The sequence below is a fragment of the Mus musculus genome, chromosome 9, assembly GCF_000001635.26.
Source record: "Mus musculus strain C57BL/6J chromosome 9, GRCm38.p6 C57BL/6J".
NCBI classification, from domain to species: Eukaryota; Metazoa; Chordata; class Mammalia; order Rodentia; family Muridae; genus Mus; species Mus musculus.
The window spans coordinates 80,770,437-80,785,202 of NC_000075.6; the positions used below are offsets into that span (position 1 = coordinate 80,770,437).

The 14,766-nt window shown below is 38.0% G+C and overlaps 1 long non-coding RNA gene across 2 annotated transcripts in view; it reads left to right on the forward strand.

Annotated features, from left to right (window-relative positions):
• Window positions 1-14,766, forward strand: part of Gm39380 — a 120,441-nt gene that overhangs the window by 88,511 nt on the left and 17,164 nt on the right. Inside the window, exon 5 of one of the 2 annotated variants that reach the window (XR_870944.1) lies at window positions 9,705-9,852. The exons of the other annotated variant lie outside the window; for it this stretch is intronic. This is a non-coding gene — a long non-coding RNA (predicted gene, 39380). Of the gene's footprint in view, window positions 1-9,704; window positions 9,853-14,766 lie in introns of those variants that run through there. 2 annotated transcript variants of the gene reach the window in all.

The window sequence follows — 14,766 nt, forward strand, 5'->3', positions numbered from 1 at the left end:
AAGTAGGATGGACATTAGATACAAATTAATACATGTTTAAAAAATATGATATGAAACAAGAAACATTATGGAATATGGAAGAAGATACATGAATAGAATGGAACCAGTTTATTGGAAGGAGAGAAGATGGCATCAGGCAGAAACACAATTTTGCTATTTTGAGGAAAACACTTAAGACTTTAAGCCCCCAGGAGCTCTATCGACAAGTATCTCTTCTCTACAATGGCATCTCTGTGTTGTTCTCAACAAAATGTCACAATGTTGACTTACTCAATACAAATAGACTGTCATGTACACAGACTCTCATGAATAATTGTATCCTATTGGGGAAGCAGAACTCAAAATACACACAGGCTTCTGGGAACAAGTGAGTCCAGAGTGGGAGAGATACAGTTGCCAACATTACCCACAAGACAATAGGTATGGGAACTGGTTCTCTTTGTTCTGTGGATGAGTAACCTGACTCTTACAATCAAGCGAAAATAGAAAGGTCATAATATTCATTATGTGCTAGTCTAGAAATGCTTTAAAATAGCAATCCTGGAGGTCACAGTGCTGTTGCCCTTGAAGTCTCCTTCTTTCTTGGGACTACAGCAGAGTCTTTAAAACCCCATAATTGTTGAAAGCACTGGAGGAAAGGGTGATGAAGAGAAGATGAACTCAACCTCCTCATCAGAAGACCAGCATGCTTGGCTAATTTTCATAACAGCCATTTTTTCTTACCCTATAGAGGATATCTTATTGGTGTTTGTCATAATTCTAACAGGATATGCATTTTGATATTGGATTTTATGTAATTTTCATATATGAAGGATATAGGGTGTATATATTTATACCTATGTAGATGGTGTGGTCTTAATTTTGTCCATGGGGTTTTAGGATATATAGCTATTAAAAATTTAATATTCTTTAATACTCCAGTGCTTTCATTTATGGCTTCTGCCTGTGGTGCCATGTTTAGAAAAGCTTTTCATTCTCTCTGTGTGCTTAGGAGCTCATCTGCATTATCTTCAGACAGTTCATTAAAGAGAATGGGGTAGTTTTTCATTTCAGGTCCCAATCTATCATTCCTTTAAACTTCATGCAATTTACTACACGTAGGCCCCCTATTTCTGCTCTGTTACCCATAAACATTGAGGTGTTGTCAAGTTTGTAGAATGTTAATTTTGTAGGTGAAAAGAACTGGTTTGAAATATCTATGTGTGCTGCTTACACTGACTGCTTTAATGAGTTCTTTATGCAAATATTTTTCTTTTGATCATCTAGGACTTTTCAAAAGGCAATCCTTTTACTTGAGCCATCTTTAAAACGTCCATCCTTTTGTTACTGGAGCTCTGGCTATTTCAAGAACTGTATGGATAAATGAAAATGTTTATTTAGCATTTTGACAACAATGGGGGAGACATATTTTTCATCTACCGTAGTCTTGCATATTGCAGTGTAACAATTTAGTTAAGTATTAGTTAAATTAGTTAAAGATAAAATTAGAGCTATAAGACACACAGGTGTAGATTTAGTTGTTGGCTCAAGTTTTCAGAACATTTTTTCTTTTTGGATGTGGGGCTAGGACTTTTGGAGATGAATTTTCTTTTCCAAGAAGCTATTTTCAATGGACTCCTAATCACCTTAGTTCCTCCCCTTGCCACTGGGTATTCTTTGTATCATTAAGAATGATTCTTTGTCCCCAATTCTAAGAAGGAATGAAGTATCCACAGTTTTGTCTTCCTTCTTCTTGAGTTTCATGTATTTTGCAAATTGTATCTTGGGTATTCTAAATTTCTGGGCTAATATCCACTTATCAGTAAGTGCATATCATGTGTGTTCTTTTGTGATTGGGTTACCTCATTCAGGATGATGCCCTCCAGATCCATCCATTTGCCTAGGAATTTCTAAAATTCATTGTTTTTAATAGCTGAGTAGTACCCCATTGTGTAAATGTACCACATTTTTATTCTTTGACATTTCTTTATGTCTTTTCTTGCATCTTTATAAAACTGTCCCAGTATATCTTTCTCTCCCTCTCCTTCTCCACCCCCTCTCTTTGCGTGTGTGTGTGTGTGTTGTGTATGTGTCTGTGTGCTCTAAAGTCACCTCTCTTTCCTGTCTGTTCTCATGAGAGTTGGACATATACTATCTAGGAATCATTATGTCAAATCTTTTTCTGACTCTCATCTTTTTGTGCTCTTCAATTAGACATTATTTGGGGGGAGGGGGAATTAAAGGTGTGTAAAAACAAGGCGTGTTTGCATTCCAGTCACATGACACAGACCTAGATACTTGCTAGAATAACCATTTCACTAGATTAAAATTCCTGTACACATCAATGTTCATCACTTTCAAAAATAGAATAAAACTAGATTCATCATTTAAAAAAGAATGATTCTTTGTATCATATCCAAGGATGTTTGGAAGCTTCCCATGCTTGATATGCAAACATTTGTTCATTATGTTTTTGTTTTTTCTACTGTATTTATTCTCATCTACTCATTTACTACACCGGTTATCCATGGACTGAATCTCCTTTGCCCATAATTCTATCATTCCTTTTTACAACTTTCCTGTCTTTGCCACTTTTATTTAGAAAAATAAATGGGTACCTTTTTTATTTTCTTTTTACATTACATACCAGCAATTTAAATTTCTGTAATGAAAACTTCACAGTGTTTAGGTGAAACATAGGGTTTGTTTTGTTGTTCTTTTTTTTTTTTAATTTTGGTTCACATTTTGAGAGTACCATTCATTATGTGAGGAAATCAAGGTGGCAGGAGTTTGAACAAGCTGGGTCATCGCACATTCATCATCAGGAAGAGAGTGATGAGTGATTGTATTCAACTCAGTTTCCCCTTAAAATGTTTCTTTGAAAATATCTTTTTCCTATTTTTCATATAGTATGCTTTATCACCGCTTTCACCATCATTTCCTCCCAGATCCTCCCACCTCATATCCCATCCATTTCCATGTCTAGGCCAATAAACAAACAAGTGTGGAATAAACCAAACAAAGGAAAGGAAAGAAAACAAAAGCAAAACAATAGAAAAATCAGGAGAAACATATATGCAGAAACACACACACATGTATACACACACAGGCACACAGACAGACAGACACACATACATACACACACACACACACACAGAGCCTCCCCACAACATACATACTTAAAAATACTCAAAAACAAACAAACACCTTCAAAACATAAAATGAACCTTCTATTCTTCCTACTAGGTAACCACACTAGAAAAAGAAGTGACAAGATTTTTAAAAAGATTATGAGACCAAAAAAAGAAAGAAAGAAAGAAAGAAAGAAAGAAAGAAAGAAAGAAAGAAAGGAAGGAAGGAAGAAAAGACAAGAAGAGAAAAGAAAAAGAAAAACCAACCAACCAACCAACAAACCAACCCAACCTAAACCAAATCAAACCAAACACTTCAAAAGTACCATTGAGTTTGTTTGGGTCGGTCATCTACTGTGGGGCCCCTAAATTTTGTTTGTATGCCCAGCAAGACTTGGTTGGAGAAAATGAATTTTTCCTTTATGAGGGTTATCAATTGGAGATAGCTTCTTGGTTAGGGATGGGGCTTTTGTTCATTTCCCCTCTCAGTGCTGGCATTCCATCTGGCTTGGACTTGTGCACATTTCACGGCCCCTGTGAGTTCATGTGTGTGGAAGGTCCTGCTTCCTTGGTGTTCTCCATTTGCACTGACTCTTACACTCTTCCTGGCTCCTCCTGTGTAGAATTCCCTGGCCCTGAGAGAAGGAGATCGATAGGGACCTCCCATTTACAATGGAATGCTCCAAGATCTCTCACTCTCTGCATTCTTTAGCTGTGGGTTTCTGTATTTCTTCCCATCTACTATAGGAGGAAGCTTCTCTGATGATGGCTGAGAAAAATGCTGATCTATGGGTACAGCAGAGTGGTTTTAGGAGTCACTTAATTGCTATGCTTCTTTAGTGAAACCATAGTCTTTGGTTTCTCCTAGGGTAAAAAATGGTTTAACATTTTCCAAATGAATTCTGTCTTTAATATTATTCTTAACTAATTTAAAAATAAAGTTTCATTTTTTTCACTGAAGGTCTAATTATACTATTAAGCTATTCATCAAGAGGAGTTATGTCCTGTGGTATTATTGAGGAAAGTTCAGCTAAAAGAAATGGCCTAGTGGGAAGAATAGAAGGTTCATTCATTGCAATGATGGTCAATTTATTGTAATTACCAGTTAACAAGATGAAATCTGTTCTCAGGCCTCTTGTCGCCATGGGTACCTGACACTTCCTATTAGACATCATGCTGGCTGATGGATTTATCCTTAGAGTGACAGTGTCAATGAACATGTGTTGAATGTGACTCTTCCAGACTCAGGACTAATCAGTAGCTGGTCATCTTGCCAGGGAAAAATGGCATTTGTTCAGGAATGATATAAAGGCACTTGCAGTTCTTTCCTTATACCATTCACATAACAATTAAATTCATTTTGTTTTTTCTTACCAATAACTTTACCTCATGTGTTTTAAGATACTGTTGCTTTATATATATACATACATACTTTTTGATGTGTCTTGTTATAATGGGTTGTCAGTGTTAAACTGAAGAAGGAAGGAGTGACAGTTGAGAGTGCAGGGGCTCAGGAATGAGTCGTAAATGATTCTGCTGACTTCTGGTGTGCATACAGACAGCTTATTATCTTAATTTTAAAAATCATGTTTACGCTGGCAGAACCTCCCAGGAAACAGCCACACCAGGTTCCTGTCAGCAAGGTGGGATTGGGGAGGGAGATTTTGTGGAGGGGTAGCTGGGAAGGGGGATATCACTTGAGACGTAAACGAATGGAATGATTAATTAAAAAAATGTTTGTGTGTATATGTACATGTTTGTGCATGTGTGAGCTAAGGCATACATGTGATTGCACATGGTGTCTTTCTAGCATGTGCAACCCTGGTGTCAAATTCAGGTCATTAGACTGAGTGGCAAATGCCTTTATCCTCTGAGTCAACTTGTTAGCTCAGACAGGTTTCTCCAGTGTGAAAATTGCACTGCCTTGTCTCTGAGAAGTGGGTACACACAAAGGGTAAACAGATGGAAATCTTTTCACTTTACTTTCTGACTCTAGCTGAGTCTCTGGAAGAATTCCTCTGTAGTGGAGTAGTCAATAATCATCAAGATACCTGAAACCTGTCTAATATTCCCAACATTCTGTGTTGTATGATTCCCTTGTGTAGATGTTTCATTTGTATGTTAAGGATAGCATTAGAAATTTGTATTAAATGCTTTGTGAATTAAGGCTGGATACATATTATCTTTAAACCATAGAAACAAAGAACACATTATCTTAATGCAACCCAGTACATTGGGTTGGTCAACAAAGATACACAATGGAGCTCCTATTTTTTCAACAATAAGAACTTCTTGCCCACATGGTCAAGCTCTTAGACCTTGCTAGGACTTTCAGCCAAGTAGGGCATTACATCTTTAGCTACTCTTTTCTGTGCCATAAATAAACACAGGGTATCTCTGCCTGCTGGGTCCCAAATAAAATAGCAACAGCTCTCAGGATTCGAACCAAATTGTTCCTTGTGTCTGCCCAGCTTTCTCTGAAGGAATGTGTAGTTCCACTTGTCACATTTACATTCTCCTCTCTGGCTTTGTTCATCTCGGTGGATTGCATTGAAATAACAGGTGTGGGTAGATATTCACTTGCCTTCTAGAGTCCTGGAGATAATTTTACTTCTCAGGAAAACTACATAATAGGAGACTCCTCTATCAAGCTCCCTAGGTTTGTGTACAGAAGAAATGCTGCTCCTGAGAGGGACTCAGAGCTGTGGTAAGATGTGCTGTTCCTCAGAGGGTTTTCCTCTTTCCATACCATCCATGCTCTCAGTTTGTGTAACAATCAATCCACTCTTCTTTCTGCCTTGCCCTAATAATACAGAGAGAGAGAGAGAGAGAGAGAGAGAGAGAGAGAGAGAGAGAGAGAGAGAGAGAGAGAGAGAGAGGAGGGAGAGGGAGAGGGAGAGAGAAATGTTTTATCAACCTTTTATAAGCATCTCTGTAGCAAGTTGCATTTTGAGGCAATGACTAATAATTTTAGAGACCTGACACATTTTCATGACTGCAGATCTGTTGTGCCAGTTTCACTCAGTAATCAGGTGATGTACATTCTGCACTACTTTGGCAATTTCCAGGCTCTTAAATATTAGCTCATAAATGCCTAGACTATCCCGGCTGCTTGAGAATTTTTGTTTGTTTGTTTGGTTTTGTTTTTGATCATAGAGCTTTGGATCATGTCAACTAGTGTGTACTACTGATGTGGGATATACTTGAACTCTTGGACCACACAGCCTCAGTTTTTCTCTCATATATGTTTTTATAATGATCTCTAAATAAAACTCCAGAACCATTAACACAGTTTGTTAATATTGTTACAGTGTCAATTAAACACTCTCCCTGTAGCTTGTTTCTCTGGGCCATGGCCTGCTGTGTCATTTCAATTGCTGATCTTAGCTTGCACTCTCCTGCTACACTAAAGCTATAGCCATGCTATCTCATCGCATGCTGGGCTCAGACCACCTGGTTTTAGCATTGTTTCGGGTCATATTTAGCTTCCCTTCTATTTCCTATATTGGGCTACTATGAGAACTGAGCCTTTACAACTGTTTCAGGTCGCACTAAGACGCAGGACCCTCACTGTTTTCAGATTTTTAAGTATGCTCTGGCTTGTGCTTTTTCCTGGTTGGCCTTAGCCTCAGAAGGCAGGACAAAAGCTGACTTCTCTCCCTTCATTCCCTGTCATATACTCCTGACCTCAACTAAGGGACAGGCAATGTGACTTTTTCACCTGTTTTAAACAAATAATCTGTTTTCAGTACAAATGTTGTGCCCTGAAACCTTTGAAACTAAAAGTCTCTTTTGGATTCCACAAACAAACGTCTCAGCCAAGAATGTCAAAGGCCCCTGTTCTTCCTTGACCCAGGTCGCTCCCTGAGGCTAGAAGCAGAAAACATCCTAGCTGCTACCTGCATCCAGGAGACACAGAATGTTTTTCTCAAAGTAGTTAATAGCTAGCTTATTGATGGAAAGTGCTCATTAAAAAACCTCACACACTGGCACTCGCTGTTCCAAAGAATGCTGCGAGGGAAACTCTGAGAACACCTTTGTCTTATAAATGAGGGAAATGGCTCACAAGAACAGTGATTTGCTGATGGGCAGGCAGCTTAGAAGGGAAACAACAGAATTTCAAACTAAGTGTTGACTTGGTCAGTAAAACTTCTTGGTTTTACTGCTGAGAGGGGAGCCTCTAAGAGAAGACCAAGGATTGCTGATCAAATGCTGAATCAGATGATGCAGTCAGTAGGTGACTGGAATGGGCAGCAGATATCCTAGATGGGTAGTGTGTGTGTGTGTGTGTGTGTGTGTGTGTGTGTGTGTGTGTGTGTGTGTGTGATGTGACATGCAGATTAAGAAAAAAGAAAAGAGACATGCTTTTTAGGTCATGTACCATATACTTTGGTTTGCAACTATGATTTCTGATAAATTAGTACACAAATACTTCATAGTTAAACAAAAGACCATAATTAAGAAAAAAAACAGAATAAGTCTTAATTTGATCCAATTAGCAGAAACATTTTTTTTTGTTAGTAATATTCTGGATATTTCAAATGGTAAAAATAGCTGTATAAACATTGTCTATTTTCCCTTTGCATTGCCCTGGCATCAATTCAGTTTCTTTAAAAATATTTCTATAAGAAGAAATTGTATTGTCAGTAAACCAGGAGGCTCTGAAGGCCTGAGAATGAGGGAAGTGTTTATGGTAGTTAAAGAAACAAGTGCTTGATGGGTAAGAGCGTGACTTTATTCTTTCTGTCATTGGCAAAGCCTATCAGAGGCATTCAACATGTGTTTCAGAAAAATCTAGGTGAAAAGAAGATCATTTTACAGAGACAGAGGAACCATTAATCTATAAACCTTAATTGCATAGATGAGAGATTTCCCAAGAAGATGTGTTCCTGTCAGAGTTGTGTATGACAGGAGAGTGGGTATAATGGAGAACACATTTGTTACCTTGGCAACTCAGAAAAAGGAGAGTGTGTGAGAAAAATTTTGTTATTGCAGATCGAGGCACTTTTCAGAGAATAGACTGTCCTTCTTCCACATCTCAGGTGATATCATAAGGAGACTGGAAGAGGCCCAAGTGATGGAAACCTAAGATTATCAAAATATTTGACTAATGTAATTGAATCCTTCAGTCTGAGTCTCAATAAATACTCTTGACTATTTTGACTCTAAGTTGAATGGATGAATGCTGCAGTCACCAGATGGACAGTCAATGAGACTCAGGCTTCCAATTCTCCTGACAGAAGTCACAGATGTGCCTTAGTTATCATTCTGATTTTGTCATGCTATCCTGGGCCTCACTTCCACGAGTTCTGCTCTACGGGATAGATAGACCGTACCAACTAGAGAGACTCCCAAGATGCAAGCATGAAAACAAGTTCATGGCTCATGTAAAATGCATAAGGTAGTTCCAACCTGGAAGCAGCTGAAGTTTTGGCAGAAAACAGAAAGCATGCTGAGTGCTTCAAACAAAGATCATTAAGGAGTAGCTGGCCAGGTGAGAGGCAGGGTTAATGCTGAAGTTCTCAAGGAGCCTAAGGAAGCAGAATCCTTATCCTTAGGACCAATTATAGATATCAGAGTCCAGTGAAAGCTAAACCTTGAAGAGGGGTTTGCTCACAGGACTATCATTGTCAAAATAAGTGGTTTGTTTTAAAGGCTGGAAGAAATGAGACTAAAAAGTACAGAAAAAATCTCTACCAGCCTTTCCTTCCATTCTTTATCTCCTACCTGTGAACTTTACCTGCCTGGATGAAGCTGAAGGTACAAACAGAGCACCTAGCAGATGTAATGCAAAAACAGCATCTCTCCTGGGCCCCCAGAAGAGGCAATGGGGATTAGGGATGGTCCAGAGCAAGCGATAGCATGTAGTAGAGTTGAAGGAAAATGAACACAGACTTCTAGAGATGGACCAGAGAAGCAAACCCTCTTTGTCTCCATGTGGACGCTGCTAATGATTTTGTAATTAGACTTGATTTTATTATTTTGTTTACTTCTGTAATTCTGATAGGAAAAAAAGATGAAGTATAGTATGTACTTTTATAAATTTGTGATGAGCTGAAATTCTTAATTATAATACATTTAGCCAGCTTTCTTTCTGAGAGCAGAAGCTGGACTGAATTCAAAATAGAGTAATTTTCTCAAATATCTGTTTCTCATTGAGATGACTGAGGAATGGGTCAGGAATAACACCTTCTCACTGAGCATTTGATCCACAAACAAACTACCACACATAGGGGTGTGTGCAGGCTACTCTGGGCCAAGTAGTAGCTTTGTCCATTGCTGAAATTCATTACTATCCAGGAAGTGCAATACCATGCCTGCTTAAAAGCTGACAGAGAGAAATCAGCTGGCCTTTCAAGCACTGAGACATCTTTGCCCTGTGTGATCCACATGGGATGTCTGAAGGTCAATCATGGTCATATAATTTCATTGTGTCTATAGTATTCACACCACGAAAATTATCAAAGGAAAAAAAAACCTTTGATGCTTTCAACCAAAATGCAATAATGGTTTTAAGGTATGAGGAACAAATATAAGTAGTTATTTCTGTTTGTATTATTTTCCTAATACAGAGGCTGTAATTCTGATCCATAGGTTACAGAGACTTTGAGCAGGAATTTGATGGATAGTGGCGGTTTGCAGAATTCCTGGAAAACAAAACAAAACAAAACTGGAGAATCTGTTAGAAAGGATTCATGTGAGGAGAAGCTAGAATATTAGAAAGGATGCCATCAGGATGCCTACTGCCACTCCTGGACAGCGGACATGGTGCCTACAAGACTTCGTCCTGACTCTGTTCAGCCCCATCCCCCGTCATTGCTGCAGCTCACTGCATTTGATCATGGCCAGTACTCATGCCTGCATCCTAACTAGAAAGGTATAAGGTCTTGAGGACTATTTTTTTTTATATTTATAGGAAAAGACACCTGACTCCTATTTATAAGATCTAGAAAAACAACAAAGAGGTATCATGTAAGTATAAGAAAACTCTATTGAAACATAAGACAAGACAAAGTCCAGCCACAGTAATATAGATGTGTGGTAAAGCTTTGTAGTGAAAATGAAAGGGGTCTAAGTTACAGTATAAAGCATTTAGACCAACACACACACACAAACACACGCACATACACATGCACACACACACACATACACACATGTACACACATATGTATGTATGTATGTATGTATTTTAGGCCATCAAAGGGCAACTTACATGGCTATTGAATTTCAAATATAACTTACTTAGCATCTATGGAGTGCCCTTTCTAGAGGTCATCTAAATTGAAGTTCTAATTTAAGAGACTCAAATTCTTGTTCTATGTTATCTGTTTGAAGTTTCAATATTTAATTTAGTGAATACTTCTAATTTTGACAGTTGTGTTATTAACAGTGGTGAATATGATAACAATAAAAATAAATACAAAAATAAAATGATAAATATAAAAGGACAGTCAGGAGGATTTGCTGAATCATAAACAAATGGTCCTTTTCCTTTTTAGCAAAAGCACCCTGAAGATTTGATGACATTGAATACTGTGAATTCCTCCAGTGTCTTAAAAACTTAAGTGTATTTCTCTAAAAATAATCAAAAGAAGTTGTTAAATTTTAACACAGTCTAATTTAAATTTGCAATAAGTTAGTTTCAAAGTGATCTATCTTTTAACACATATATACTATATATATATATACACACATATATACACATACTATATATACACTATATATAGACAATATACATACATATACATATATATGTATGTATACACATACACGTACACACACACACACACACTCACTCATAGACCTAAAATGCTCTCAAATTTGGTCTGTGCAGATTTAAATCAGACTATGTGAGTGATGCATGGTCACTGTAGAGACACAAAAGTGATCAGAGTTCTGAGAAGAGTCAGTGCTCATCCAGTAAACACAACATCTTTATCAATTGCCTTTTCTCCAATTGTATATATGTATATGTATGTATATATATGTATGTACATATATACATATATGTATGTACACATATACATATATGCATGTGCACACACACACACATATATATATATATATGTACACATATACATATATGTATATATGAAAGCATATATGTAACTGTATGCAAGTGTATGTAATACATCTGTGACTTTTATGTTTAAATAATTTATGATTGAATACATCCCCATTTTCTCCTCTAACCCCTTTGTATCCAGTCTTGCCCTTCCTAACTTCATGTTTTCTTTCCTTACTATTTCTTTATAAGCTACTAAGTCTAATTATTGTTGCCTATATGCAGAAGAGTGCAGGGTTCTGAGGAGAGTATGTGAAACTTAACAGTGAGCACTTCAAAGAAGAATAATTCTCTCTCTCCAAGCAGGAATCAACTCTCAGTTGCTCCTCAGGCACCGGCCTAGAGGTCATTTCCTCCATCTATGCATGACTTTTGGCTGGCTTGATATCATGTAGGTCTTGTGTAGATAACCATAACGTGGTATTTATGAATGAGAGTCACAGTCATACCACGTCTAGAAGACAGAAGTTCACAGACGTTCTCTCATCTTCCAGATACCGGCTCACCTGTGATATTCCCTGAACCTTGGAATAGAGGCAGTTGATAAAGTTGTGAGATGTTTAAGGCTATGGGTATAAACTTAATATTTATTCAAGGTGTAATTTGATCATTTAGCAAAGTAACAATAACAGACTCTATACTACGATTGATGAACACCTATCTGTGGCCTTTTGACCAAAGGTAATTCCGTCCTGTGGAATAGGTCTCAAATCCCACTAGAAAGAAAGGGTAAGACCACCTATGTGTTTTCTTCCTCAGTAGCATGTGCAGTACCTTCTGGTTCCATGGAAGCGATCTAGAGGGACAGAAGTTTCCTTATATTGTTTTGAGATTTAATTCTCTATGCCCTGCGGTCAAAGTGGGAGATGTCTTTAACAATAGAGTCTTACCATATGCAACATGACAAGTCTTGGTGTATATTTTCACATTTCGTTAAGTGGCTTTTATATGAATTTCTCAAATGTTTATTAATACCGTTACATCTCAATTTGTAGGACTCATCAAAAAGGTGAAAAACAACACCGTTTCTACTTTCCAAACACTTTACTTCAGATTGAGAGGTTGACTGACATGAAATTTTAAGTACCAAATAGTGACATTACAAACCATGGCAAACTAGAGAGAGAAGGAGTGGTAACAGTATTTGGAATGAGTTTTGAAAAAGTAATCAGGATTTGGAGAAAACAGGAGAAATTTAGTATACAGTGAAGAGAGCCAATCTTCAGTTTTTAGATGATGAACTTGGAAAGAAAACAGGGGGAGACTGAAAGGAGGAACCAAAGGTTCACACGGCAGAGGTCTTGGATTCCAGATTGCACTCTTTGGAAAGGGCGGCACACTGTTGGCTGCATATGCTGCAAGGATTCCACTTTCATTTGTAACCAGAATCTTTATTTTACTCATTACCCTCAACCTCAGAGTTGAAACCTTGTAGTCCAGACCAGCTAAATGACCCCTCTGCTCTTTGCCATGAGTGCTTTAAGAACAGGTGTATAAAACTCCAGTTAGTGGGTATAAGGAGATAGATATTCCCTGGGGGACTTCTGGAAAAGAGAGCGAATACAAGGTGGCCTTCCAGTATGTTGTATGGTGTTTTCCTCCCAATTGAAGCATCCCTCCAGGAAGGAGGCTCATTAGACTTAGGAAGAAAACAACATTACAAGTCTCAGAGAGCTGAAATTTACTAGGATGTGTAGCCCTTGCCCAAACTCATAGACATAGCAAGCAGCTGCCAGAAGAGGAGACTCTATAAAGTGTTGATTTGCCTGAAGGACCTATAAGAGAGGTTTCTAGGATTGCAGCTTTCACCAGCAGTGAGCAAGAAACCGCCTAGCCAGGGGTGAACTTCTCTGTGATGTAATTGCCTTTGAGTCACCCACACTTTTCCACATAACCCAAATTAACTCATTGGTTTGCAAGGTTTGACTTTGATAGAATCATTACTTCCGTCTGTTGTTAGTTATCCATTTACAATGAATAAATGTGTCATGTCTCCACAGAAAGTCTCACACAGTATAGTGTATGGAGAGGAGTTGTTTGGGCAAGTGAGCATTAATCTATGTCTTTGTCTGCAGAGAAATCAATGTGAACATTTCCCTGTCCTGGGCTGCAGAGGTGGCCAGCTGGGAATTATCTACCTGGATATCTGTAAGGGGAGGTGTCATTTATTTGTCCCTTGTGGCTCTTCTCTTGACATTCTGACTTGTGATGGCATTGACTTGGAGTCAAAACTGATCTCTTCTCTGACCCAATACTGACTTCTCCTTCAACAATCTGTAGAAAAAGAAAATGCTTACACTTCTGTCAATTGCTATGTGCAGGAAGCCTTTTCTTTTTTTTTTTTTCTTTTTTAAATATTTTTATTAGGTATTTTCCTCATTTACATTTCCAATGCTATCCCAAAAGTCCCCCATACCCTACCCCCCACTCCCCTACCCACCCACTCCCACTTTTTGGTCCTGGTGTTCCCCTGTACTGGGGCATATAAAGTTTACAATTCCTTTTCTTATTCATCAGAATTTCTTTGTAATCATACTTTTTCTCCTTAGGAATAAGTTTGCTTTCTGAAGTTTTGCTAATATTTATCCAGTTAGTATTTCCAGAAGCAGAGGAAGAGATATGTGAGTATGGAAGGTGTTCCAAGAGTTAAATGTGTTCAACACATGTGCTAAAATGGGCTTTTATGATTCATTGAGAAATATAATTCTTCTACATGAATATTGAACTCTATGCTATACTACTTTGGAGAATGGCATAGCAAGTTACAATAAGTAATTTTTTATAATCATTCTCAATTGAAAAATACAAAGTTTTGGAAAATTCTTCATGAAAAAAAAATCCTCTCACTCTAGGGAGCATTTTAAAATATGTGCTGTGAATAAGAAAGCCTAACTAAGAAACACAGGAGCTAACTTTTAAAAATTCTACCAACACAGGTTTTGTTAACCCACTTTCTTTCTGTGGATTCTTTTATTAACTCTTTGTTTGTAGAAGGCATCCCTGCCTTTCGAGTTATTCAGATTGACTTACTTCTCAGAGTGAATTCTCTGATCAGTTTCTTCTTCCTTCCTTCTTTCTTTCCTTCCTTCCTTCCTTCCTTCCTTCCTTCCTTTTTTCTTTCATTCTTTCTTCTTCTATGATACATTATATCCAACCACAATTTTTTCTCCCTCCTCTCCTCCTTTCTAATCTCCTAGTCCCTCTCCCACCTCCCTGCTCCTCTAGATCCACTCCTCTTCCATTTCCTGCTTCCTGGAAGAGCAGGCTTTCCATGGTTATCAACTGAACATGGTATAGCAAGTTACAATAACACTAGGTTTATAGCCTCAGATCAAGGCTGGATGAGCAACCCAGTAGGAGCAAAAGGGTCCCATGAGCAGCCAACATCATCAAGGATAGGCCTGTCCCAACTGTTAGGAGTCCCATAAGAACACCAAGCCACACAACCATAACTTATATGCAGAGAGCCTAGGTCAGACCTGTATAGTCCCTGATTGTCCCTTCAGTCTCTGTGAGGGACCCCATGAGCCCAAATTGGTAGATTCTATGGGCTTTCTCATGGTGTCATAAACCTGTTTGGTTCCTACAGTT